Genomic DNA, 26,271 nt, shown 5'->3' on the forward strand with positions numbered 1-26,271 from the left:
GGGCCAGTGCAGGAGTCCTCGACTTGGGACTCTGCCCTTTTCTATCCAGCCTTTGTCCAGCTGTCTGTTCTGTTCTCCCCTTCAGTATCCCCTTTAGCCACTTTCCACCATCCTCCTGATTGAGGATTGAGAGGAAAGAAAGCCAATCTGAGAGGCAATTAGAGAAAGAGAGGAACAGAGGCAGAGAGAAGTAGAAACAAAAGATGAAGAGAAGCCTGCTGCTGGGGTTACTTCTGGTCCCCCAGGGCCTGATTCTGGAATTTCCCGAATCCAGCCTGTAATACCATGAGTTAACTAACTTTTAATGTTAGTTAGTTATATTTGCTTTCTATTTATCATCCTCCAAAGAGTCCTAATAAATATCTCAGGCCCATTCACCCACATTTCTAAGATTCTGTTGTGCGCACCTCCCTTTCTGAAGCCTTCTCCAGGAAGAGTGAGTTGCTCCTGCCTCTCTTCCCAATGCCTTTTGTGTACAGTTCTGCTGTACATGATCCCACATGTGGCTATGATCTAAGAAGCCATTTGCCCATTTCCTTTCCCCATGCCTTTGTGGCAAGGACTGAGTTTCTTTTCTAACTAGGAGCCGGCTGTCTTCAGCAGCCTAGCCCAGTGCTTTGCATACTGTAGGTGCTTAATTAGTGTTGGATGAATCCATGAGCCAATGAACCAACAAAAGAATAACATGTCAGTGTGGTAAAATGCAAAAAAGTTGTATAAAGTTGTCCAAAGTGCTTCTGGAAATTTTCATTGTAATTTAAGTTGTAAGCATGCTATTTTGTGCAAGAAGCATGAAACTAACAGGAATACAGGCCAGAATTGCATTAAACAGGGCTTGAATCGTTGCTGTCTATTGAGAGGTTTTCCCCATCTTCTTTCGCCTAGTAATAGACCCCTTCCCACTGGACAAAAAGGTGAGTATGTGACCCTGTCCTGGGCAATAAGAGTGGTGACCTGATGTGAATGGCCAATTCCCCACAAAATGAAAAGACCAGCTTGCTGGGGGACAGAGCAGCACCCTGCCCACTGAAGCAGAGACAAGCAGAGAGAGGAAGCAGATGGAGAGTTGGAGGTCACCTTGTGCCCTCAAGCCGGTTCCTTTGGCTCCTCTGTCTACCCTAGGGCTGCCCTTGTGTCCGCATTGGCTTGGAGAGCCCATGTATTCTCTTTCTTGCCTTAAGCCAGTTTGAGCTGGGTTTCATAAAGAGTCCTAACTAATTCAGCATTAAATCTCCTGCTGGAATTTGGACCTGATCACCAAGGCTATCCCCAAAACAGACGGCTTTGTAATGCCAGCCCTTTGTTCCCACCTCTGTCTGATCAAGAGTTATTTGTGGACTTTGCCTTTCTCTGGCTGCAGGCTGCATCAGTCTGTGAGCCCAGTGACTCAACCAAAAAACCTCTGGGCTAGGTTTAAACATGGCCTTTATTAATCTCCTAGATATGTGAGGAAATGAAAAAAGCAAGGTACAAACAGTGTACAATCATTAATGACTGATGTGCTGAAATGGGGTAGACATGGCCACAAAATGCATATACAAGCATGTAAGAATGGAAGTCCCACTTGAATGCCTGAATGTAACTCCTGGAGGGCGAACATTCTCAACCTTCCCACTTACTGCTCTATCCCCAATGCCTCCAACAGGCACTCACTAAGTATTTACTGAATGAGTCAATGAAACAGAATGAAAATAATATCTTTGAAGAAACACATGAGAAAATGGCATTCCTGGCCAGGTGCAGTGGCTCACACTTGTAATCTCAACACTTTGGGAGGCCGAGGCGGGTGGATCACCTGAGGTCAGGAGTTTGAGACCAGCCTGACCAACATGGTGAAACCCTGTCTCTACTAAAAATATAAAAATAAGCCGGATAGTAGGCTTAAAAAAGAAAAGACCCTATGCATTTCATTTGGGCCAATTCTTTTACAATAAACATTCTTCTATTTCCAGAAATACTACCAAATGTCCAATTTCCACTTTGCCTTCAAAATAATGGGTAGCATATGAAAAAGAGAGAATGAGTACTTTTTGCCAGGAATTTTACATAAAATATCTCATTTAAATCCCATAATAACTTCAGGCAGGAGACAGGACCACCCTATTTTATAGAAACTGAGGCTCAGATAAGCAGGTGGGCAGCAGGGATTTCTACCAGATCTGTCTCTAAAAAGCACACTCCTTCCCCTCTACCCAGATGTGTCTCTAAAAAGCACACTCCTTCCCCTCTACCCTGCCACCTCCCTGACATTTGCATGACACTTGCAGTTTACAAGGCAACTCATCTAAACTATCTGGTTTAATCCTCCCAACTCTAAAATCTAGGAATTATTTTAATTCTTATTTTACAAAAGGGGAACATCAAGGCTCTGAGATAGGGAGCACTGAGTCAGCATGATATAAGAGAGAGAACTGGTCTGGACGAGGGAGAGTGGGGAAGACCTGTATCCTCCTCCTGGCTTTGCACTTTGAACTTGGTGCCCAGTCACGTATTCTCTCCTATCTCCAAGGCAGGGTGATGGATCAGATGGTCTCATGTGCCTAGCAGCTCAAATAGTCAATGATTTTAGCAGACCTCTTGGTGTTCCTTGCAACCAGATTAGAATTTTAGTTACAAGGAGGAGCCAGTGGAAACTTATGTACCTAACCAGCTCTGGTGGGATATTTGCATTTGTTCCTATGCTGAAGTTCACACTTCTAAGTTTCTACAGTTACAATGTCTTAATCATAATGACGCTGCTTCTAGAGTGCTAGTAAGATTCCTGTTGGAAATAGAAATGCCAAATTGCTAATAGCACTCTGGGGGTTTTGCAACTCTTATTATCATCTGCCTTTGGCGATTTAAAAAATCATATTTTGGTGTATTAAAATATCAACTTTTTGTTTAAAATGAGGGAGCTCAATGCCAGTATCTATACAAATGCAGAAAATGAAACTCTGTCCACCAGAAATAAGCCAGCCCACACATGTACCAACTCTACTGAGCTGATGGAAACATCTGAGAACCCAGCTCTGCCTTGCTGTCCCTGGGGGGCTTCCCTTTGCTAGCGGGAGCTGCCAGCAGCATTAGCAGCCAAGTGCTGAAGAAGCAGCTGGAACCAGACGTAGATGAAAGCCCATGACCCCCATCTGTGGCACAAAGCTAGAGAGAAAAGCAAAAGAGTCACACATGGTAAGGCAGTGGGGGTAGAATGGGCAGACCTTGTTTGAATCTGGGCTCTGTCACTTGTGATTTGTGATCCTAGGCCATTACTTCATCTCTCTGAGCTTAAAGAATGTATTAGGCTGTGTTCCACTAAAACCAAAGACAAGGATTTGAGTACAGGTAAGGTATTTAGAAGGTGATCCCAGGAAGCCATGGTCAGAGAGTGAAAAAGTGAGACAGGAATGAGAAGAAAACCAATGAAAGTTTGTCATGGAGCAGGTGACCACTCTGTGGAGCTTGGCTTCTCTGTGGATCTCTGCGAGACAGTGTGGAACATGCTTCAGGGTTGCCCCACCTAAAGGGTGAAGAAATGGATACATTATCTTCCAACTTCCATCCATCCTTGGTCAGGAATGCTCCCAGGAGCATTAGCTTCCCAGCATTTCTGGCCATCCCCATGCATTGGCTGAGAATTGCTGCAAAAATTGAATGGGCTTATGGGTCTGGACTAAAGGAAACTATCAAGAAAGAGACAACCCACAGAATGGGAGAATGTATTTCCCATCTGCCAAGGGATTAATAACGAGAATATAAAAGGAACTCAACTCAATAGGAAAAAAAGCTTATAATCTGATTTTAAAATGGGCAAAAGATTGGAATTCACATTTCAGAAGGCTCACATAGCCTTGAGTCCAGAAACCAGCTTCTGTCAGCCCAGTGAAGATGGCATCCAAGTTGATAATGTAATAACTATCATAGAAAAAAAGCCCTTATGACTAATAGCAGTCACATTACTTGAAAGCCAAGTCAGAATCAGAGGTTTGCCTGAGAAACATGGATGAGGGAAGTTAGAGGACTCAAGTGTCTCACAGCTAGAAGCTTAAGTCCACCAGCAGTAGGTGTTAGGCCTGCTTGCTCCTACCCATAGGACAGTGACATCTAAAGGCACTGACCAAGGCTTCCTCTTTTTGGGAACAACACCGGGACATACTCTCCTACTCATCCAACCTTTATCCCCAGAACTCAACTTTTCTTAAATTCTGTGGCTGGCCATGCCTCTCTGTTTTTCGATTTGTTTCTGTGTATAAGAAACTTTCTGCTTCCAAACAGGATACAGTAAAACTGGAAGGACGGGGAGCCTATCTGTCTCACTAAGATGACTTTGAGGATCTCCACTACATCCTTGACAAGGATACTTGACAAATTTAGGTCTTCAAGAGGACTCTTCTTTCTCTTAACTCCCAATGTATCAGTACTGGCAACAGTACAAAAATAACCTGACACATAGTAAGTGAAGATAAATGTCGATTTAACAACAAACATTTACCCTGATGATATGTGGGCAAAAGACACAAAAGACACAGTCCTTAACCTCAAGGAGCTCATGATCTAAAGGAGATGAGAAACAACTACTGTGTATACTAAGGGCTGAGATGGGGTGAAGCTGGAGTGTCACAGGAGCACAGAAGAGAGGTACATTGTCAGAGAAGGCCCTGAGGAGACAACAAAGCTGTTACAAAGCATAAAGAGAAGACTCACCAAAAAAAAAAAAAAAAAAAAAAAAAAAAACAGGTAGGGAGGGTTATTCCCAGCAGAAAACAGCATGATACCCTTGAAAAATTACCAGTGATTCACTCCGAGTGTATGAGATTGGAGGTGGGAGTCAGGGTACGGGGAGTGGAGAGCTATGAACCTTTGTGCTAGGTGGAATTAAGGGGCCCCTCTGCAGGCCTTATGCTCCTTGTGCTTTCCCAAGCCCCTTCCTCCACTGGCACTGCAGCCCCTTGCATTAGTCCGTTTTCATGCTGCTGATAATGATATACCCGAGACTGGGCAATTTACAAAAGAAAGAGGTTTAATTGAACTTCCAGTTCCACGTGACTGGGGAACCTCACAATCACGGTGGAAAGCAAGGAGGAGCATGCCACATCTTACATGGATGGCAGCAAGCAAAAAGTTTGTGCATGGCCGGGCATGGTGGCTCATGCCTGTAATCCCAGCACTTTGGGAGGCTGAGGCAGGCGGATCACAAGGTTAGGAGTTCAGGACCAGCCTGACCAACATGGTGAAACCCCATCTTAAAAAAAAAAAAAAGAGAGAGGGCTTGTGCAGGAAAACTCTCTCTTTAACTAACCATCAGATCTCGTGAGGCTTACTAGCATGAGAACAACATGGGAAAGACCCACCCCGCCATGATTCAGTTACCTCCCACTGGGTCCCTCTCACAACACATGGGAATTCAAGATGAGATGTGGGTGGGAACACAGCCAAACCATATCACCCCTTATGCCTGCTGGATGCCTCTGTGTACCGTACCATGAAGGATGCATGTCATGGTCCAGGAAGTTGGGATTTTGTTTGGCAAACACTTGGAATCCAGAGGATTAGAAGGGTTTAAATTAAGAATTTGACAAGCTCAGGACTGTGTTGTAGAAAGAACACTCTGAAGGCAATGAAGTTCTTGATTTTTGAGGAGTGACAGAGAAGGCTGAAAGACCTGTGGGAGGACACACCAAGGATGCATGCAGAGGCACAAGGCAGAGAGGCAGAGGATGGAGGATGGCTTTGACAAATCCACAGAGGGTGGATTGGACAGAATTTTCTAACCAGCTGAATATTAGAGAAGAGAGGATAAGGACAGGAAGATGGCTGGATTTTGAAGCTAAGAGAGAGTGAGTCAGGAGAGGTAGATTTGGAAGTTGATTGTAGGAAGAGAGGGAAGCTGAATCCATGAGAGTCAAGTGTGAAGAGGACCAAGAACAAAATGTCAGGGAACCCTGATATGAGACAGGAAGAAATGTGCTGGAATGGGGAGGAAACTGAACAAATGTCTTTCTTTTCTCTACTGAGTAGAAGGTGGAGGTATCTATGGAGGGCAGGCCATGTGATGGGGGGAACTTAGGGAGAATGAGGAGGAAGGGGCTGCTGTTGAGAGTGGGTGAGGGAGCTGACTGGGGACATAGAACAGGACTGCCAAGCACGGGTTGTTTTCTCCTGCTCTGACAGCTGCTGTCAGTCAGGGTACCAGATGGAATAACGAGGTAAGATTCTCCCAGCACAGAAGCTACACCCTGGGAGCAAAGCAGATACTTCTAGTAAAGAATTTATTCCTCTGAACTACCAGAGGGCCACTGGTGCCTGATGGAGTCATTTGGTTACAGGAATGTAGGAAGAAACTGTGAGACATCCTCACCAGTTAAACCAGGAACAGGTCCTCCCTAACATTTGCAGACCTAAAGCAAAAATACAAATGGAGGCCCACATACACAATGTCTAAACATTTAGAGTCTGTAAATTAAGCTATTTCCAGTGCCAGCCTGCATTCCTAACTTGCAACCTGGAGGCTAAAGGAGCCAAGCCCTCCCCTAAGCCACCCCTGCCACCTGTGAACCTGGGAGTAGCTCAGATCTGCTGAGGCAAGATAGGGCTGAAGCTGGATGTGAGTCCCGGACTCCCAGCTAATGACCATCTGAACCCAGGTTAGAAACTAACATAATCAAGATTCCCAGGACTCGAAGGCAGGCAGGTTTCACTTGTCATTTTGTCAACTCAGGATTTCCAGGTATTTCTAAGCACCTGCCAAAACTCCATCAGTGGAGTAGAGAGAGGCAAAACAGTATAGTTATCTTGGGGACACCAGCCTGGGTATGAATACACCCATTTTGGGTGATTTGAAGCAACTATAAACAATAGCAGCCTTTCTGGAAACAACTCAATGACTTTTAACTAGTGAATGGTAAAACATAATGGGATACATCCATACATACAGTAGAATATCTACATAAAGTAGAATAATAGTAATAAAAGAGAGCAAACCACCATGCATGCAACAACATAGATATATCTAAAGAGCATTGTTCAAAATGAAAGAAGCTAGACACAGAAGGCTACATACTGCTTGATTCCATTTACATGACATTAAAGGCAAGTTATGGGGAGAGGAAACAGATCAGTGATTCCACAGCAGGAAGTGAGGTGCGGGGACAGAGACTAACTGCAAAGGGACATAGGGAATTTGATTGGGTGACAAAAATGTCCTATAAGATCAGGCATGGCTCACGCCTATAATCCCAGCACTCTGGGAGGCCGAGGTGGGTGGATCACCAGAGGTTGGGAGTTCGAGACGAGTCTGACCAACACAGAGAAACCCCATCTCTACTAAAAACACCAAATCAGCCGGGCGTGGTAGCACATGCCTGTAATCCCAGCTACTTGGGAGGCTGTGGCAGGAGAATTGCTTGAACCCGGGAGGTGAAGGTTGCAGTGAACCGAGATCATGCCATTGCACCCTGGCCTGGGCAACAAGAGTGAAACTCCATCTCAAAAAAAGAAAAAGAAAATGTCCTATATTTTTATTATGTCGGTGGTTACTCAACTGTATGCATTTGTCAAAAGTCAGCAAACCAAATACTTAAAAAGGGTGAATTTTATAGTTTGTAAATGATACCTTAATAAAGCAAACCCCTCAAAGAAGTAATTAGTAAGCAATCAGCCAATCAGACCTTCTCTCTTAGGTTTCTCAGAGCAGAGGCTGTGATTTTCTCCTTCTACCCACCTCACCTCTTGACCATTCAGATCTGTATTCCCTTAGTCTACAGGGTCTATTCCAGCCCACTGCCCTCTCCCATAATTTCCCTTCACAGATACAGACAGAGAGATTTAGACAGGAAAGACAGAAAATGTTTCTTATTGTAGAGTTTGAGATATTTAGGAACCTCACCAAGGCAGGGAAGGGCTCCTTTTCCCAGGGCCTAAGGACAGTGTGAGAATGTCACTGACTGAGGGGATCTGCTTTGATAAGTCTGGGCATAGGTCAACTTTTAACACCCCGTGGATTTTTCTCTCATTTAACACATAAGTTTTTGATAACAGAAATTCTATGAACACTGAATTTTTGTTGAAATTTTGAGTGTACATTTTTTAAAACAGTCCCATGATCATTTTAAAATGAGTATTTTCCCCTAATCTACTGGTTGTGCAAATTTGAACTTTTTCATGATTAGATTTGCTTGAAAGGAAAGGCACCTGGAGGGTATGGCCCGAGCCTCCACTGTGCTCCACAGATCTGCCAAATTTGTCCTTCCAGTATGGCAGGACCTGGACAGTCTAAAGATTCATCTTTTTATCCTGAGTGCTGGATCCTGGAGAACTAGCCTAGCCAGGGTCACCGGGTTCACTGTGAACTCAAGCACACTATGCAGTGTGTACCAAGAAATTGTGGAGGTCAGCACTACAGCCAGGGCCCACCATTGTTCTGGCCTCATGGTTCAATGGACAGGCTAATGTGGCCTGTTCAGCAGCGTGGGGCATGAACAATAGGAATAAATCTCTGCCTGCTGTGTCCCAGAAGGCAAAGTGCTGGCAGGATTTCCTCTGAAAGCTAATCAATTCCAGAACCACTCAACCACGGTGCTGAGACTCACAGAGGGGCGCACTAGTGCTGGGAAACAGGACCAAAGTGAAAGGAAATGAGATCGTTTAACTGAGATAAGGAAAGACCAAGTGGGCAGCACAGGTCTGGCAGAAATAGAATGAGGAGATTAACTTCCCTTTCCTGTGCAATCAGCTACCCCATCAGCTGCTCAGAGCACTCTGGCTCTCCTGTACTGCCTTCCCCTCCTCAACCTCCTCCCCTCCATGTACTCCCAGAAATGATCTCATAAAATCATTGATCATTAAAGCAGAGAGGGGCTGGAGAGACAACCAGCCCTCCAGTTCCCAATCTGGTTACCACAAGGGACTCCTCTTAGGCCTACTCATTCCAGAGATTCCATATCTTAAGAACAGCTGCCTTTATTCAGTACCTGCTCCCTTGGATCATTCACTGGGCTAAGAATTTTTCTCTATTATCTCATCTAACAGCAGGAAGTAGTTATAACTCCCTCTATTTTACATGTGAGAAATCTAAGACTAAGAGAAGTGTGTTTGCCCCAAATCCTGCCACAAGAAAGTTGGAGAAGTAGAATTCGACCTAGGTCTGTATGGCTTCAAGGCCCTGCATGCTTCCAGCATTTAAGAAATCGCTCAGGCGCTCAGCAGTTATACTCCTAGGTATATACCCAAGAGAAATGAAAATACATGCCCACATAAAAAGTTATACACAGTCTGGGCACAGTGGCTCATGCCTGTAATCCCAGCACTTTGGTAGGCCAAAGCAGAAGGATTACTTGATGCCAGGATTTCAAGACTGTAGTGTGCCATGATCATGCCACTGCACTGCAGCCTGGGCAAAAGAGTGGGTCTCTGTTTGTAAAAAAATAATTGGCCAGGCATAATGGCTCATGCCTGTAATGCCAGCACTTTGGGAGGCCAAGGCAGGGGGATCATGAGGTCAGGAGATCAAGACCATCCTGGCAAACACGGTGAAACCCTCTCTACTAAAAATACAAAAAATTTGTCATGGTGACAGGCACCTGTAGTCCCAGCTACTCGGAAGGCTGAGGCAGGAAAATCGCTTGAACCTGGGAGGCGAAGGTTGCAGTGAGCCAAGATTGCACCACTGCACTCCAGCCTGGGTGACAGAGCGAGGCTTTCTGTGTTGAACAATAACACATGGACACAGGGAGGGGAGTATCACACACTGGGGTCTGTGTGGGGAAATAGGAAAGGGACAGTGGGGGGTGGGGAGTTGGAGAGGGATAATATGGGGAGAAATGCCAGATATAGGTGATGGGGAGAAGGCAGCAAACCACACTGCCATATGTGTACCTATGCAACCATCTTACATGTTCTTCACACGTACCCCAAAACCTAAAATGCCATTAAAAATAAATAAATAAATAAAAGGCCTTTTATAGATATATCAAACCTAAGAAATAAAAAATAAAGAAAGAAAGAGGAGTTTGAGACAAGCCTGGGCAACATGGCAAAACCCAGTCTCTCTATTTTTTTAAATAATTTTTTCCTTCCTTTTTTTTTTTTTTGGAAGATGAAATCTGACACTGTTGCCCAGGCTGGAGTGCAGTGGTATGACCAGTGGCCTGCCTCCCAGGCTCAAGCGATTCCCCTGCCTCAGCCTCCTGAGTAGCCAGGATTACAGGCATATACCACCATGCTAATTTTGTATTTTTGGTGGGGATGGAGTTTCTCCATGTTGGTCAGGCTGGTCTCAAACTTCTGACCTCAGGTGATCTGCCTACCTCGGCCTCCCAAAGTGCTGGGATTACAGGCATAAGCCACCCTACCCAGCCTCTTATAATATTTTTAAAAACAATAATAGTAAAATAAAAATAAAATATGAAACTGGATGAAAGTAATCACCGGACACTGGAAATCTGAAAGCTTCCTATAGTGAAGGCTTCCCAAAGACAAAGAACATTTTAATAAGGTGTTGTACAATCAAAGACACAAAAGTGAGACATAAGTAAGACCCTCATGAGCCAGGAGTTAATGTGAGCTGTGAAGACAGGAAAGTCCACGGCAGAAAGCACAAAGAAACACAGGCAGAAAGAAGCTGGGAGTGAAGCAAGACTCCCAGCCATGGGCTGCAATCCACAGGAAAGCTGGCACTACACCCTGGAGAATGCTTAATATGGTATAATACAACCACTGAGGTTTTCTTTTTCATATGCTAAGGTGAAGACACGAGAATATAAGGACAACAGAAAGGATAAGCAGTATCAAAGAGTAAAATACAATACCATGTGAAAAAGGAGACATAGGAAAATCCATAAAAATCACTGGAAACAAAATTTATAAACCATTCCCTATAGGCACTCAGGCAACATTTTCACCAGGGAGAAAGATTCATGCTGGGACCCACAGATACCCACACTGTCTCAGGCAATTGTTGTCTGAACTACCTATGATACAGTCTGGCATTTTCTATTTCTTTTTTTAATGCTGGTGGGCACTATTCATTAAGCCTCTTTTTTCTTTGAAAAACAAAAACTTGTCCATGTTCTGCTGATTTATGCTGATTTAATAACACTCTCCCAGAGCAAACTGCAGTGACTTGGTGTACACTAATCTTAGCACTGAGTGACCATCTCTAACAAATACATTTTACTGTGCAATGCCCTATGCTTATAAAAGCTGTGCCTCCCCTATGTCAAATGTTGTCTCACTGATGCCAAAGCCGCACTCAACACTCTTCTTTACTGGAAAACATCATTCAACAAGTATCCAAGTATCCACTATGTGCCAGGAACTGTGCCGGCTTCACCGGTCGCCTCACCCCAATCCAAACCCAGCTCTGCCACCGAATTTGTATCCTAATGCAGTACTGCCCCAACAGATCACACAAACAAAACATAGCAGTTTCAAACAGTACAAATGTATTCTAAGTCCAGGTGAACTCAACCGGGTCCCCTGCTTAAGGTTTCTTAAGGCTAAATCAAGGTGTTGGCAGAGTTGCATTCCCTACTGGCAGTTCATCAGGGTTGTTGGCCAAAACCAGGCCCTTGCAATTGTAGGATCAGTCCCTTGAAATTGTAGGACTGAGGTACCCATTTCCTTACCGGCTGTCAGGCGGGATCCAGTCTTTGCTCCTAGCTACCCACATTCCATTCTCATGCTTTCCATGTGGCCCCTCTGAGCAATGACATTTCAAATCTCTCTTGTTTCAAATGTGTCTGACTCCAGCCTGAGAAAGTTCTCTGCTTTTAAGGGTTCATGTGAGTAGTCTGGGCCCACTCAGACAATCTAGCTAATCTTCCTATCCTATGATCTGTAACCTTAATTACATCTGTGAAATCTCTTTCAGAAGAATGTCATCAAAGCTAGTACGACTCATTGACCAACCATTGCCTGTCAGTGATTAAGTACAGAAGTTAAAATGTTTACAGCAATTTCAAAAAGCAATTTTATATACGTTGAATCTAATAATTTTTTTTTTTTTTTTGAGACAGGGTCTCTCTCTGTCACCCAGACTGGAGTGCAGTGGCACGATCTTGGCTTACTGCAACTTCTGCCTTAGGGACTCAAGCGATTCTCCCACCTCAGCCTCCTGAGTAGCTGGGACTGCAGGCACGCCACCATGCCCAGCAAATTTTTATATATTTTTTTTATAAAGACAGGGTTTCACCATGTTTGCCGGACTGGTCTTAAATTTCTGACCTCAAACGATCTGCCCACCTCGGACTCCCAAAGTGCTGGGATTAGAGGCATGAGCCACTACGCCCAGCCTGAATCTAATAACCTTTTAAATGGGACTAGTATTTTGTCTTTTTTCATTTCATTGCTCTGAAAATTCATTTTTCTTGATTTTATTAAAGTTTCAGTTCAGCCAGATGTGTTGGCTCATGCCTATAATCCCAGCACTTTGGGAGGCCAAGATGGGCAGATCAACTGAGGTCAGGAGTTCGAGACAAGTCTGCCCAACAAGGTGAAACCCATCTCTACTAAAAATACAAAAAATTAGCCAGGTATGGTGGAGGGCACCTATAATCCCAGCTACTTGGGAGGCTGAGGCAGGAGAATCACTTGAACTCTACAAAGGCTTGAAACAACCCATGAAAGCTTGACCCAGAATCTGGGCCTATCCATCAAATCAGAAAAAACTAACAGAAGGACTTTAAAAAACAAAATCAAGATCACTCTCTCAACTGTAAAGGGTGTTGGACTTGGGGATGAGCAGGAGTGATGGGAGATACTACAAGCTGGAGGTACTTCCCCTAGGGCCTTCTTTAAAGAGGAAGAAGAGGGAAACAGAAGATATCCTCTTGCCTTTTTATTTCCACCAAAATCAAGTTAACAGAATAACTCACCGCAGCTACTTAAAGAAAAGTGAGAGGAGGGGGGCAGTTCGTGAAACTGAACAAAGATCCAGTATTTGGACTCCTTGGTATTTACCCAATGAGTTTGAAAACTCATGTCCACAAAAAAGCCTTGCCAAAACTTGGAAGCAGGCCAGGCACAGTGGCTCAGGCCTGTAAACCCACCACTTTGGAGGGCCGAGGCAGACGGATCGCCTGAGGTCAGGAGTTGGAGACCAGCCTGGCCAACATGGTGAAGCCCCATCTTTATTAAAAATACAAAAATTAGCCAGGCGTGGTTGTGCATCCCTGTAGTCTCACTACTCGGGAGGCTGAGGCAGGAGAATCGCTTGAGGCTGGGAGGTGGAAGTTGCAGTGAGCCGAGATCACGCCACTGCACTCCAGCCTGAGGGGGGAAAAAAAACTTGGAAGCAACCAAGCTCTGCTTCAGTAGATGAATGGATAAACTGTGGTACATCCAGACAGTGGAATATTAATCAGTGCTAAAAGGAAAGAAGCTATGGAATCATGGAAAGGCATGGAGGAACCTCAAATGCATAACTAAGTGTCAGAAGCCCAACAAAAAGGCTCCAGCCATCGTCTCTGGCCTCCCCCTTTAGAGGCTGCAAACTCGTAGGTTTGTACGTGTAGTACTGTGTGGTTCCAAATAGATGACTTTGGATATAGAATGATGAACATGGATATGGAATGAATATGGAAAAGCAAATGGTGGAGACAGTAGGAGCATCAGTGGTTTCCATGTGGTGCAGGGAAAGGGAGGCATGAGCAGGTGTGGCTGAGAGAATCTGCAGGGCCGTGAACTCCTCTGTATGCGTGATGTTAGACGTTTGTTCAAACCCACAGAACACACAGTAAGCACCGGCGTAAGCCCTCCTGCAACGATGGCCTCCAGTGCACACACACTGTCGCAGATGCTCACAGGGGAAACTGTGGGAGGGAAGGGGCCTATGGGACCTCTGCCCTCCGCTCCATTCTTCTGGAAACCTAAGAGTGCCTCAAAACTAGTCTTAATTTCAACATTAAGAACTAAAAGAAATATAAAAAACAACAACAAAACTCCAGCTCAGCTTCCCTGCAGGCACTGCTCCCGGCCGCGGGTCGGGTTGTGTAGTGACCGCTTGCCCCTGGACGTCAGGGGACCCCGGAGCCCCACAAGAGGGCACTGGCTCGCGAGAAGAGTCTGTGTGGCCCGAGACCTCATCGCCAGGCCTCGCCCGGCCACCCTCGAGTCGCCTCCTCCCCGCCCGGGTCCTACCTTCCGAACGCCGCGGCAGGCCGGAGCAGAGCTTGGGCCAGGGCCAGAGCCTGGGCCGTGGGACCCGCGCTAGGGGCCACGATCTGGCTCTGCGTCTCCTCCCTGGCCGCCTCGGCCGGGAAGGCGGGCGGCGGGCCCAGCAGCTCCACATTGGTCACTGTCTTGCCGATGGTGAACTAGTCACTGATCTGCTCGAGGGTGAGCTTGTGCAGCATCTTCCACTCCCGGACGCCGGCGCCCCTCAACCGCTGGGTCTCCGCGGCGGGAAGAGACGACGGCTGGAATGCACCCTGGAAGCCCCGCGCCCGCTTGAGGCCTCCCAATCAGAACGCGCCGCGCCATTAGAGGTGGGCTCCCGCCCGGTGCGTGCCGCCGGCGCTGCCTCGGCCTCGTGCCGCCAGCCCCGCCCCACCGCGCTAGGCCTGCCGGGAGCAGCCGCCCGGGGCGAGCCTAGGCTGAGCCTTTCCAGAACTGCGGGGAAGGCTTGACCCCCGCGGCTGGCCCCGGGAGTCTATTTGACCGGATTCCGGGAGCAGCCCCTGCGTGTACAAAAAAATGGCCTCTGGGCATTCTCTGGCCTCCCCGTTAGAGGCTGCTGCCTTGTAGGTTTGTGCGCTTCGTGCGGACCGGAGCCCTACAGGCATTTCTCGAGCACCTCAGTGTCAGGAGTTGGAAGGCAAACAGAGAAGGGATTTCCGTTCGTGGGGCAGAGGCACCAGGACATCTTTGTACCTCATATGGGGGAAGAGGGGCAAGAAGAAGGTTAGGAAGGCCTTGGAGAAAATGGCACCAGGTGGACCCCTGCAGGATAACCGGGAGTGAGCCGGGCCAAGGGGGAGCCAGGACTACAGGGGCGGCCAGGCGGCCCTGATGGCTGAGGGGAGGGTCCGGGAGAATTCTCGGGAGCTGCATCGTAACTGAACTCATATTCCTGCCTTAACCTGCATCTCAGGTGGCGGTGTCAGAGACACAGCTGGACACACACAGGTGTGGACAGGAAGTCCAGGTGAGCACATGGTCAGAAGATACAGGCTGAGATGGCCCCGGCGGAGCTCTAGAAGAGTGAGGGTGGAGAACGGAGCCCTAGCAAACTCCCCGAAAGAAGCAGATAGATGGAAGAAATCCCGCAAAGGATGCACAGGAAGGCAGCCATGTGTGCAAGGGAAGGGAGGGGCAGAAGAAAGACATGGTCACCTGCCCAGGGTATGTCCCCTCATTGCCCAGGGCAGGATCTGTCTGGCCCGTGTGGGCTCCGGGAAGAGCCACGTGAACAAATAACAGAGACAGGATCAAGAACATGGCACTGATCAGCAGTGTGAAGCCTGAACAGTGAAGAACTAGAAAATGCCTGGTACAGTGGCAAGTAAGAGGGCGGTTTCAGAACAGTGTAGACAGCAACCAGACAGGTAGGTTGAGCTATTGGTATCTCAAAAAATGAAGCCATAATCATACTAAGCTGGGTGTTCTGGACCTCATATTAGGACTTTGCCAAATACGACAGCTTCCAAAAAGTGCCTCAACACACTTTGCCAGGGAGAAATAACTTGTTTTTCATTTTCCCTTTTTTTTTTAACCAGTATTTTTATTCCATTCGCTGAATTATTGACATAAAACTTCTAATATTTTACTAACTATAGATCATTTAACATTATAAAAAGTAACAAAGTAAACACATTTATGGCTACAAAAAAATCAAAATAGCTAAAAGGTGAAAACAGCTCAAATGTCTATCAACTGATAAATGAATAAACAAAATGTGGACTTTCCATACAGTGGAATATTATTTGGTCACAAAAGGGAATGAAGCAACATGCCACAACATCTATGAACCTTGAAATCATTTTGCTAAGTGAAAGCAGCCAGTCACAAAAGACCATGTTTTATAAATTCATTACATGAAAGGTCCAGAATAGGCAAATACATAGATACAGAAAATAGATTCAGAAATCTACAGAAAGTAGTTCTTCAGGACTGAAAGGCTGGGTAGACAGTGATCTGTAAAGGGTACTGGGTTTCTTTTCAAGGTGATGAATATGTTCTAAAATTGCCTGTTGTCAGGCCGGGCATGGTGGCTCACACCTATAATCCCAGAACTTTGGGAGGCCCAGGTAGGCAGATCACAAACTCAGGAAATCAAGACCAACCTGGCCAACATGGTGAAATCCCCATCTCTACTAAAATACAAAAAAATTAGCCAGGCATGCTGGCATGTGCCTGTAGTCCCAGCTACTTGGGAGGCAGAGGTTGCAATGAGCCAAGATTGCAGCACTGCACTCCAGCCTGAGCAAAAGAGTGAGACTCCATCAAAAACTAACTAACTAACTAACTAAATAAATTAATTAATTAATTTTTAAAAATTGCCTGTGGTCATGATTATGTACACACAATGGTAAGTATATTAAAAAACACTGTGTTGTATGCTTTAAACAGGTGTATTTATGACATGTGAATTATATCTCAGTTAAGTTATTTAAAAAGAAATAGCTCATTCTATGATGGACAAGTTACCATAGTTCTGCCTTGAAAGTTGACAAGCAGAAGTTGCATGGTCCAGTGGAAAGAATGAGAGTTTTGGAACCAGTGACCTCAGACAAGCTGTTTAGCCTCTTTGAGCCCCAGTTCCTCATCTGTAAACTGGGGTTAGTAAGCCCATGTCACTGTTAGCATATGGGGAAGCCCCAGACTCTCCAGTTCTAAAATTGCCTGACTTTGAAGTTTGAGGCTTGAAGGAAGAGGTAAAGATGTGAGGTGTCTGTGGACAGAAAAGTTTCTTTTTCACTGAAGTCACACCCATGAAGGATTCTTCTGTTCTGGATGTGTGCCAGAAGCGAATCACCCAAAGCTCAGTGATTAGCTGCCCTCTGTCTCCTGAGGAACCTCAGAAAAGAGACAAAAATAAGGGGGACTTGTGTGAACTCTAGGGACAACTCTGCTGGCCATGGAAACTGCTGGGAGCTGGAACCAAGGGAGAAGCTTATGGGAGAGTGAAGAAAGGCTGAACTCCTATGATAACAAAAATATGGCTCTTTTCAAGGTAGCAGGATGGGTTGGGCCATTCTAATATATTTATTCCCATTACGAGGCATCTGCCAAAAATGCAGAGATGCTTTTCTGAAAACAAGCTAGACAAGGCCGGGTGCAGTGGCTCACACCTGTAATCTCAGCACTTTGGGAGGCCAAGGTGGGCAGACCACGAAGTCAGGAGATCAAGACCATCCTGGCCAACATGGTGAAACCCCATCTCTATTAAAATACAAAAAAAAAAAAAAAAAAAAAAAATTAGCAGAGCATGATAATGCCTATGTAGTCCCAGCTACTTGGGAGTGGGTGCCTGTGTAATCCCAGCTACTTGGGAGGCTGAGGCAGGGGAATTGCTTGAACCTGGATGGTGGAGGTTGCAATGAGCCGAGATGTTACCACTGCACTCCAACTTGGCAATAGAGCAAGACTCCATCTAAAAAAATAAACAGATATAGTTTGGAGGCGGATCCAAGATGGCTGAATAGGAACAGCACGGGAGTGCAGTTCCCAGTGAGAACAACCTAGAGGGTGAGTGAACACTGCATTTCCAAACAAGTTATTACTGCCCACAGATCAGGAGATTCCCAGGCCAAAAAGCGCCACGAGTTTTCAGCACAGCTGTTTCAGGTGGCGCAGTGGGTCTCCACACAAAAACTCACACAAATCTGGGCAGCCATTTCAACTGGCACCTAGAACACCTGGAAGACAGGCTGGGCGCAGTGGCTCAAGCCTATAATCCCAGTACTTTGGGAGGCCGAGGTGGGTGGATCACAAGGTCAACAGATCGAGACCATCCTGGTCAACATGGTGAAACCCGTCTCAACTAAAAATACAAAAAAAAAATTAGCTGGGCATGGTGGCATGTGCTTGTAATCCCAGCTACTCAGGAGGCTGAGGCAGGAGAATTGCCGGAGCCCAGGAGACAGAGGTTGCGGTGAGCCGAGATTGCACCATTGCACTCCAGCCTGGGTAACAAGAGCAAAACTCCATCTCAAAAAAAAAAGAACACCTGGGAGACAAAGTCACCTGTTCAACTGAAAAAAAGGGGGCTGAAACAGGGATCCAGGTGCCCTGGCTTGGTGAGTCCTACCCCCACAAAGACCAGCAATCTAAAATGCTCTGGATAGAGAGTGCACTTCACAGGAAGTGCAGCTGAACATGGGATGGTCCAGCTCTGTTGGGGTAAGGGCATCCGCCATTACTGTGGCAGTCTGCCACTGCTGAGGCAGTCTGCCACTACCAAGGCAATCTGCCATTACCGCGCCACTCTGCCATTACAGAGGCAGTCTGCCATTACAGAGGCAGTCCACCATTACTGAGGCAGACCTCCATTACCGAGGCAATTTTAACTATACCTCTATAAACAAAACTGCAAGGAAGTTCACACAGCAGCTGGGCAGAGCCCACGACAGCTCAGCAATGCCTCTGCTGGCAGACTGTGACTAGGCTACCCCTTGCTGGGCAGGGCAGCTCTGAAAAAAGGCAGCAGCACATCAGGAACTTATAAATAAAGCCCCATCTTCCCAGGACAGAGCACCTGGGGAAGAAGGCGGTTATGAGTTCCACTGCATCAGACTTAAACGTATCTGACCAGCAGCTCTGGACAGAACAGCTCAGCACTTGAGCTCCTATAAGGGACAGACTGACTCCTCAAGCCGCTCCCTGACCCCTGTAGATCCAAAGAGTCATCTCATAAAGTAGAGTTCAAGCTGACTTCTGGCGGGTATCCTTCTGGGACAAAGACAACAGAAGAAACTGACAGCAACCCTTACTGTTCTGCAGCCACCACAGGTGACCCCCAGGCAAGTAGGGTCTGGAGTGGACCTCCAGCAGTCCTACAGCAGAGGGGCTTGACTGTTGGAAAACTAAAAAACAGAAAAAAATAACTTCATCATCAATAAAAAGGATGTCCACTCAGAGACCCCATCTGAAAGTCACCAACGAGAAAGCCCACAGGTAGATAAATCCACAAAGATGGGAAGAAACCAGAACAATAAGGATGAAAACACCCAAAACCAGAATGCCTCTCCTCCTCCAAGGGATCACAACCCATCACCAGCAAAGGAACAAAGCTGGCTGGAGAATGGGTCTGATGAATTGACAGAAACAGACTTCAGAAGGTGGGTAATAACAAACTTCTCTGAGCTAAAAGAACGTGTTCTAACCCAATGCAAAGAAACTAAGAACCTTGAAAAAAGGTTTGATGAAATGCTAACAAGAATAAAGAGCTTAGAGAATAATATAAATAACTAATGGAGCTGAAAAACACAGCATGAGAACTTTATGAAGCATACACAAGTTTTAATAGCCGAATCCACCAAGCAGAAGAAAGGATATCAGAGGTTGAAAATCAACTCAATGCAATAAAACAAGAAGGCAAGATTAGAGAAAAAAGAGTGAAAAGAAATGAACAAAGCCTCCGAGAAATATGGGATTATGTGAAAAGACCTAATCTACGTTTGATAGGTGTACCTGAATGTGACAGAGAGAATGAATCCAAGCTGGAAAACACTCTTCAGGATATTATGCAGGAGAACTTCCCCAAACTAGCAAGGGAGGCCAATATTCAAGTCCAGGAAATACAGATAATGCCACAAAGATATTCCTCAAGAAGAGCAACCCCAAGGCACATAATCATCAGATTCCCCAGGGTTGAAATGAAGGAAAAAATATTAAGGACAGCCAGAGAACAGTTGGGTTATCCACAAAGGGAATCCCATCAGGCTCACAGTGGATCTCTCAGCAGAAACCCTACAATTCAGAAGAGAGTGGGGGCCAATATTCAATATCCTTAAAGAAAAGAACTTTCAACCCAGAATTTCATATCCAACCAAACTAAGTTTCATAAGTGAAAGAGAAATAAAATCCTTTATGAACAAGCAATTGCAGAGAGATTTCTCACCACTAGTCCACCTTACAAGAGCTCCTGAAAGAAGTGCTAAACATGGAAAGAAACAATCAGTACCAGCCACATTTTACAAAAATGTACCAAATGGTAAAAAGCATCGACACAATGGAGAAACTGCGTCAACTAATGGGCAAAACAACCAGCTAGAATCAAAATGGCAGGATCAAATTCACACATAACAATATTAACCTTAAATGTAAATGGGCTAAATGCCCCAAACAAAAGACACAGACTGGCAAATTGGATAAAAACTCAAAACCCATTTGTTTGCTGTATCCAGGAAACCCATCTCACTTGCAGGGACACACATAGGCTCAAAATAAAGGGAAGGAGGAACATTTACCAAGCAAATGGAGAGAGAGAAAAAAAAAAGCAGGAGTTGCAATCCTAGTCTCTGATAAAATAGACTTTAAACCAATAAAGATCAAAAGAGACAAAGAAGGGCATTACATAATGGTAAAAGAATCAATGCCACAAGAAAGAGCTAACGATCCTAAATATATACACAACCAATACTGGAGCACCCAGATACATGAAGCAAGTTCTTAATGACTACAAAGAGACTTATACTCCCACACAATAATAGTGGGAGACTTTAACACTCCACTGTCAATATTAGACTGTTCAAGAAGACAGAAAATTAACAAGGATGTCCAGGACTTGAACTCAGATCTGGACCAAGCAAACCTAATAGACATATACAGAACCCTCCACCCCAAATCCACAGGATATATATTCTTCTCAGCACCATATCACACCTACTCTAAAATTGGCCACGTAATTGGAAGTAAATCACTCCTCAGCAAATGCAAAAGAATGGAAATCATTATAAACAGTCTCTCAGACCACAGTGCAATCAAATTAGAACTCAGGATTAAGAAAGTAACTCAGAACCACACAACTTCATGGAAACTGAACAACTGGCTCTTGAATGTTGACTGGAAAACAATGAAATGAAGGCAGAAATAAAGATGTTCTTCGAAGCCAATGAGAATGAAGACACAATGTACCAGAATCTATGGGACACATTTAAAGAAGTGTCTAGAGGAAAATTCATAGCACTAAATACCCACATGAGAAACAAGGAAAGATCTAAAATCTACACCCTATCATCAAAATGGAAAGAGCTAGAGGAGTAAGATCAAAAAACCCAAAAACTAGCAGAAGACAAGAAATAACTAAGATCAGAGCAGAACTGAAGGAGATAGAGACACACAAAAAAAATCCTTCAAAATATCAATAAATCCAGGAGCTGGTTTTTTGAAAAGACCAACAATGTAGACAGATCACTAGCCAGATTAATAAAAAAGAGAGAAGATCAAATAGATGCGATAAAAAGGATAAAGAGGATATCACCACTGATTCCACAGAAATACAAACTACCATCAGAGATTACTAGAAACAACTCTAGGCACACAAACCAGTAAACCGGGAAGATTTACTGGTTAAATTCCTGGACACTTGCACCCTCCCAAGCCTAAACCAGGAAGAAGTTGAAACCCTGAATAGACCAATAACAAGGGCTTAAGTTGAGGCAGCAATTAATAGCCTACCAACCAAAACCAGCCCAGGTCCAGATGGGTTCACAGCCAAATTCTACCAGACATACAAAGAGGAGTTGGTACCACTCCTTCTGAAACTATTCCAAACAATCCAAAAAGAGGGAATCCTTCTCAAATCATTTCATGAGACCAACATCATCCTGATACCAAAACCCAGCAGAGACTCAACTAAAAAAGAAAACTTCAGGCCAATATCCATGATGAACATTGATGCAAAAGTCTTCAATAAAATACTGGCAAACTGATTGCAACAGCTCATCAAAAAGCTTATCCATCACGATCAAGTAGGCTTCATCCCGGGATGCAAGGCTGGTTCAACATTCGTAAGTCTATGAATGTAATCCACCACATAAACAGAACCAAAGACAAAAACCACATGATTATCTCAATAGATGCAGAGAAGGCCTTCAACAAAATTAAACAGGCCTTTATGCTAAAAACTCTCAATAAACTAGGTATGGATGAAACATATCTCAAAATAATAAAAGCTATTTATGACAAATCAACAGCCAATATCATACTGAATGGGCAAAAACTGGAAGCATTCCCTTTGAAATCTGGCACTAGACAAGGATGCCCTCGCTCACCACTCCTATTCAATATAGTACTGGAAGTTCTAGCCAGAGCAATCAGGCAAGAAAAAGAAATAAAGGGCATTCAATTAGGAAAGGAGGAAGTCAAATTGTCTCTAGTTGCAGATGACATGTTTGCATATTTAGAAGACCCCATCGTCTCAGCCCAAAATCTCCTGAAACTGATAAGCAACTTCAGCAAAGCCTCAGGATGCAAAATCCATGTGCAGAAATCACAAGCATTCCTATACACCAATAACAGACTAAAAGAGAACCAAATCAAGAGCGAACTGCCATTCGCAATTGCTACAAAGAGAATAAAATACCTAGGAATACAACTGACAAAGGATGTAAAGGACCTCTTCAAGAAGAACTATAAACCACTGCTCAAGGAAATAAGAGAGGACACAAACAGATGGAGAAACATTCCATGCTCATGGTTAGAAAGAATCAATATTGTGAAAATGGCCATAGTGACCAAAGTAATTTACAGATTCAACACTATCCTCATCAAGCTACCTACCACCCTCTTCACAGAACTGGAAAAAAAAACACTTTAAACTTCATATGGAACCAAAAGAGAGCCCACATAGCCAAGACAATCCTAAGCAAAAAGAACAAAGCTGGAGGCATCACACTACCTGACTTCAGACTATACTACAAGGCGACAGTAATCAAAATAGCTTGGTACTGGTACCAAAACAGAGATATAGACCAATGGAACATGACAGAGGCCTCAGAGGCAACACCACACATCTACAACCATCTGATCTTTGACAAACCTGACAAAAACAAGCAATGGGGAAAGGATTCCCTGTTTAATAAATGGTGTTGGGAAAACTGGGCTAGCCATGTGTAGAAAGCAGAAACTGGACCCCTTTCTGACACCTTACACCAAAATTAACTCCAGATGGATTAAAGACTTAAACATAAGACCTAACACCATAAAAACCCTAGAAGAAAACCTAAGGAAAACCATTCAGGATATAGGCATAGGCAAGGACTTCATGACTAAAACACCAAAAGCATTGGCAACAAAAGCCAAAATAGACAAATGAGATCTAGTTAAACTCCAGAGCTTCTGCACAGCAAAAGAAACAATCATTAGAGTGAACCGGCAACCAACAGAATGGGAAAAAATGTTTGCAATCTAGCCATCTGACAAAGGGCTAATATCCAGAATCTACAAAGAACTAAGACAGATTTACAAGAAAAAAGCAAACAAACCCATTCAAAAGTGGGCAAAGGACATAAACAGACACTTTTTTGAAAGAAGACATTTATGAGGCCAACAAACATATGAAAAATGTTCATCATCACTGGTCGTTAGAGAAATGCAAATCAAAACCACATTGAAATACCATCTCATGCCAGTTAGAATGGTGATCATTAAAAAATCTGAAGACAACAGATGCTGGAAAGGATGTGGAGAAATAGGAACACTTTTACACTGTTGGTGGGAGTGTAAATTAGTTCAACCATTGTGGAAGATGGTGTGGTGATTCCTCAAGGACCTAGAAATAGAAATTCCATTTGACCCAACAATCCCATTCCTGGGTATATAACCAAAGGATTATAAATCATTCTATTATAAAGACACATGCACGTGTATGACCATTGTGGCACTGTTTACAATAGCAAAGACCTGGAACCAACCCAAATACCCATCGATGATAGATTGGACAAGGAAAACGTGGCACATATACACCATGGAATACTATGCAGCCATAAAAAATGATGAATTTGTGTTCGTCGTAGGGACATGGATGAATCTGGAAACCATCATTCTCAGCAAACTGACACAAGAACAGAAAAACAAACACTGCATGTTCTCACTCATAGGTGGGTGTTGAACAGTGAGAACTCATGGACACAGGAAGGGAAGCATCACACACGGGTCTGTTGCGGGGGAATGGGAATGGACAGTGGGGGGTAATGAGGTTGGGGAGGGATAATGGGGAGAAATGCCAGATACAGGTGACGGGGAGATGGAGGCAGCAAACCACATTGCCATGTATGTACCTATGCAAAGTGTGTTTTGCACATATACCCTAGAACCTAAAGTGCAATTTTAAAAAGCCACCACAGCCCACAATTAAAAAAAAAAAAAACAGGCAAGTTGTAAAAAAAAACCCCACAAAATGGATAAAAGTGCTTTAGTACTCAGAACCAATCCTAATATGGCAACCATGGTGGTAAAGAATCAGTGATCCTCATTATTTCATAGATTCCATACTTGCAAATTCACCCACTCCCTCCAATTTCATTGTAGTCTCAAAATCACTAATTGTAATGCTCTTGCAATCTTTTATGGATATTAGCAGAGCAGGGAAAAATTTGAGTCATCCAATAAGCATATTCCCAGCTAAAGTCAAACAAATGCTTCTTCTTCTTGTTTCAACTCTCAAACTGTAGACAAGTGTCCTTTCAGTCTATTTAGTGTCATGCTTTCCTCATTACTTTGTTGTTTCTTGGCAATTTCACTGTTGAAAACATCCCCAAAATGTAGTGCTGATGGGCTGTCTAGTGTTCCTAAGCATGAGAAGACTGTGACATGCCTTACTGAGATAGCTGGTAGATCATCTTTCTTCAGGCAGCAGTTACAGTGCTGCTGGCCCTGAGTTCCATGTTAATGAATCAACAACATATATTCAAGAGTCTTTAAACAGAAACACACATGAAAAAAAGTTAATGTATTGATCAGTTGACAAAAACGTGACCAGAGGCTTAAAGGAACTTAACCAAGTATTTTATCTAGAAGTAGTTCAGTATTAGCAATTCAGTGTTGAGGTGTCTTTAAGAAGTATAACTACAGAAAATAATGAAAATTGACTGTATATGCTGTGTATTTTTCACATAGTATCTCATTTTAATGCCCACAAATTATGTGATATTAGTTTCTCAGAAAAGAAAATTGAAGATATACATGCTAAATTATGTGACTTAGAGCTAACATGTGGAAGTGGCAGAATCTATTTTTGTCTAACTACCTAAAGAGGAAGAGAACGCTCTAGCCCTTCGACTGGAGAGTTGGTTCTTAGGGAAAGGTGGCCAATCATCCATATCGGAGCTGAGAGAGGGCACAGGGAAAGCTGAGCTTAGTTAAGAACAGTATATATCAGAGAAAAAAGATGAAAGAACTGAGTATAATCCTCCAGCTGTAGTCTGCACTGGTCAGAGTACATACAGCTATGACACTGGGGAGAGAGAAATTACCATTAGCACAGAAGAGAGGCACTAAGACAGTAAGGAGTCTAAGAGCCCACCCATCAAGAGAGAAAGAATGAGAGGAACAGGCATTGCTCCATGTAGAAATGCCAGCATGGAAGCAAACTGGAGTCCTCTTTAAATATCTCAAGAGCTGGCCAGGAGTGGTGGCTCATGCTTGTAATCCCAGCACTTTGGGAAGCTGAGGCGGGCAAACCACGAGGTCAAGAGATCAAGACCATCCTAGCCAACATGGTGAAACTCCATCTCTACTAAAAATACAAAAATTAGCCAGGCATGGTGACGTGTGCTTGTAGTCCCCGTTACTTGGGAGGCTGAGGCAGGAGAATCGCTTGAACTGGGAGGCAGAGGTTGCAGTGAGCCGAGATCGTGCCATTGCACTCCAGCCTGGTGACAGAACGAGACTCCATCTCAAAAAAATAAAAATCCTAAAGAGCTATCCTATGAATGAAAACTAGAATTGCAGGTTGAAAGCTTCAGGGATCAGATTTTGGCTCAATCTAAGAAACAATTTCTGATATTCAGAACTGTCCTATAAGCCACGATTAGAGACGGTGGTCCACAGCCACATTCACATGCAGACATTTTTGTTGGTGAGCAGTGTGTGTGTGTGTTTTTAACATATTTAAATGACCTTCTATTGGGGAATGTGCCCATGTTCATAGCTTGCACCATTGTCTGTGCTCTTAGCCCCATGTCACTCCTGTTTAACTTGCCTTGTCCTTGAATAGGGTTGTCAGATTTAGCAAATAAAAATACAGAATACAGTTAAATTTGAATTTTAGACAAATGACAATTTCTTAGTATAAGTATGTCCCATGGGACATACTTATACTATATTTATTTTTCTATCCCAATACTTGGA

At 44.3% G+C, this 26,271-nt stretch overlaps 1 long non-coding RNA gene across 1 annotated transcript in view; it reads right to left on the reverse strand.

Moving 5' to 3' along the window:
- LOC128929703 (uncharacterized) overlaps positions 1-14,500 on the reverse strand; it is a 149,539-nt gene extending 135,039 nt beyond the window's left edge. Inside the window, exon 1 of the long non-coding RNA XR_008476689.2 lies at positions 14,116-14,500. This is a non-coding gene — a long non-coding RNA (uncharacterized LOC128929703). The remainder of the gene's footprint in view (positions 1-14,115) is intronic.
- Between the last annotated feature and the right edge of the window lie 11,771 nt (positions 14,501-26,271).

The sequence above is a fragment of the Callithrix jacchus genome, chromosome 15 (assembly GCF_049354715.1).
Source record: "Callithrix jacchus isolate 240 chromosome 15, calJac240_pri, whole genome shotgun sequence".
In the NCBI taxonomy this organism is placed as follows: domain Eukaryota; kingdom Metazoa; phylum Chordata; class Mammalia; order Primates; family Cebidae; genus Callithrix; species Callithrix jacchus.